A 3,387-nucleotide genomic window follows, 5' to 3' on the forward strand; every position below is an offset into this window, starting at 1 on the left:
ATTCATAAAAATGTTTTTTTAAAAAAATTGCGAAATGTACTGGCAACATTGGTCGTGTCAGAGTCCAGTACCAGGTGCGCCGACATCTGGCGATGTTATTAAATTAATTTCCAGATGAAATAAAAGATTTGAAATTTATCGTGCAAGAAAGTAGCCTATAACATACCAATATTTTTCTATCTAACACAATATTTTTTTATTTGAAAGAGCCTTCCTGGTCACGAGAAATGTTCAATTCCACTGAGGTTGATAGTGATTTAGGAATTGGGAATCCCTCATTATGTGGTACCGACTTCAATGCGAAGAGCACATCGACATATACACATGCTTTTATTCTTCGAGAAATAGCCACGGATTACAGTGCGACAGACATAACAATCTGTCACGTGGTGCCTTGGGTCAGGCCATATCACAGATACATCAAAAGGCATTGAATTAATACCATTCAACCATTCTGTTAGTGTTACAGCACAACTTTGCAATGTACCACGTGAGGTACATGGACTGTTTTCATCTCCCTGTGACAGCCGAAGTACGTACAATTGGTACACTATCCTTACACAATCTGTGATGTTTTTACATTGCAATTTTGGAGTGAGTGCATTGGACAGAAATGTAATAGAATGTGTTAGGGTGATATACACAGCTAAGGGGTTATTTCAGTCTACTCGACATAGTTTATCATAGCACAGTCCACTGTCAAATCAAACGATGTAAACTGCATGTTTATTTATTACGATATATAATAATATACTTTATTGTAGCAAACAGGGTTACAATAAACCTCACATACCAACACACAAGACACGACTGAAAGTATATATGATGATTTGGCACGCAAACAATTAGCAGTATTGCCAGATTACAAGAAAAGCGGAATTCAGCAATGCATCCATTACCCATACAGTACTAAATATGACGTCACGCCTATCTCGAAAATGGTACATGATGGAGAAAATGAGTAGCAAATCCGAAATCAGCATGCTGAAATTAGTTAAGAAAACCTATTCGCTAACAGGATACAAAATGGCTGTTTCCTAGCGGTATCGTTGGAGTTAACCCGGGAGAGGTTAACCATGACCCGCACCTAAGTTTTCTTTCTTTACAATTCCGTTAGGGTCCGCAATAAGCGATTGGTGCTTGTAGTAGCTTCCTACCTTCTGTCGTCCTTTACCCCCCTGCAGACGATCTTTAGTTTGCGTTCAGGTGTCGGCAGGAAAGGGTGTGTGCGGGTCACAGTGACCCGCAGCGACCGTTAACGTTTGCGGAAATAGTCAACGCTGTTTGTTGCAGTAGCGTGGCATTGTTGCATCGCGCATTGTTTGAATTTCGGTATGATGGATCCAAAAGCTATAGATCGAATTCGTCGTATGCTGAACGAAGTGGTGTCAGAAGACGAAGAAGACCAAGAGTTAGAGTGACGAGAGCGATGTTGGAAGTGACGTTGACAGGGAAGAAGAAAACAGAGATAAGGTCTCGTCTGGAAATTCCAAATCTCAGCAGAAAACTGAGAACTGACATCCTCGAACTTTTGAAAGACGATGTTCAACCATCTCTTAGTGATGACCAGGAACAAGGAATTTCAAGTAAAAGAAAAAGATGTGGAAAATGTCCGAGAACTGACAATAAGACTTCCCAATGCTGCCCGCTTTGTCAGGTGACAATCTGCGGGAAACATGGAAAAATCACCTGTGATGACTGGAAAGAAACAAATTCTAAGGTATTTAACATGAAATACTATTCAAACAATTGTAATTCTTTGTTTTTTCCAAAGCTCTCCAGTGATTACTTGAGACAATCACAGAAATGTTGCATTTATTCAATATGTAATTCCAAATAACATTAGAAATAAAAAAATCAGGAAACATAAATTTATATATATATATATATATATATATATATATATATATTTATATTTATTAATTTGTCAAATAGGTTAAAAAATAATATCCGAAGAACAAAACAAAGAAAAATATTTACATGTTAAAAATAGAAAAGTTTATAATTGAGGGTCACAGTGACCCACCGCGACCGCATTAAGTTGTGAAATGGGCGCGACCTCTCCCGGGTTAACGGTCTAATGTTGTGTAATCATAACCCCACTAATGTGAAAGTTCTGGTGATTCTCACCGTACCTCCAGGACAGACCGTCAATGCGCAGTATTACTGTTCATTTTTTAAACATAACCTGCGACCTGCGTTGCGAAAGAAGAGGGGATACTTTCTGCTGAATCCTCCCATCATTTTGCAGGACAATGCTCGGGCGCATGTAACGCAACCTGTGGCTGATTTGTTAGCTCGATGGGGCTGGCAGGTGCTCTACCAGCCCGTGTGACTTTAATTTCATCCCTAAGATAAAGTTTTCGAATTGTTACAGAGATTAGTCAGGCAATAGACTGCTCCATTCAAACCATCTACAGAAATACTACGACTTCCACATCGCTGGCAACGGGTTGTACGCAATGCTGGTGACTACATTGAAGGGCTGTAAAAGTTTGACAGAGGTATCTGTTTCGTATCATTTGTAAATTAATAGTTCCAACCCACGTATTTGTAACGTATATTGAGTTAAAAAACAACACTGAACTCTAACATCAAATTTCTTTTCTATCTTGGAGAGAGGAGGTGAAGGATAAAAGAAAATTGAGAGAATACATGGAAGTGTGGGAGCCTTCCTTAGAAAATTTGAAAAATAAAAAATTATTGTGACAAGCAATTCAATATTTATTTACTTTACGGCAATATTACAACTAATGAATTAGCCTACAGATCAAAAACTTTGACATATGTACTTTAAACAAAACTAAACGCCAGTAAGATTTGTGATATATTTTTATGTTACAGTTTAAATGGAAAATTTTCTTACATCTTCAAAACTACCTTTATACAATCGCTTTAAATCTACCGTCCAATAGTTACATAATTATTAATGATTATTTCAGTGTTCCATGTGAATAAAAAAAATCGTAGTTACATGCTTATTTTTGGAAATACCTAAACTTCTTGAACATGATATTTTGAAACATGACTTAGCACACTGTAGTTGCTAACAAAGACAGTATACCCCAGCACTACAGGTTCGCCGATATAAAGACGTTGCCAGTTAAATTCAAAACTCGCTGAGTCGGTAACGTAGACTCTCCGAGATTCTCATAATTCCCGATATTCACGCAAGTTCAGAGATTCTCGCAAATCCTGGAATTCGAGTTTCGTCCGCCTGCCACGGCAGTTCTAGTGTCGCCCCAGTTACCCGAAAAGCCGTCTGCTTTCCCCGGTTGGGTTTTCAGTATACCATCTTTGGTTGTCAAGTCAGAATCTCTCAAAAATACACTGAACAATGAACAATAAAGGGACAAGACATACATTTTCATACACAAAGGTATAATA

This window comes from Lepisma saccharinum, unplaced genomic scaffold (genome assembly GCF_977018435.1).
Source record: "Lepisma saccharinum unplaced genomic scaffold, izLepSacc3.1 HAP1_SCAFFOLD_424, whole genome shotgun sequence".
NCBI classification, from domain to species: Eukaryota; Metazoa; Arthropoda; class Insecta; order Zygentoma; family Lepismatidae; genus Lepisma; species Lepisma saccharinum.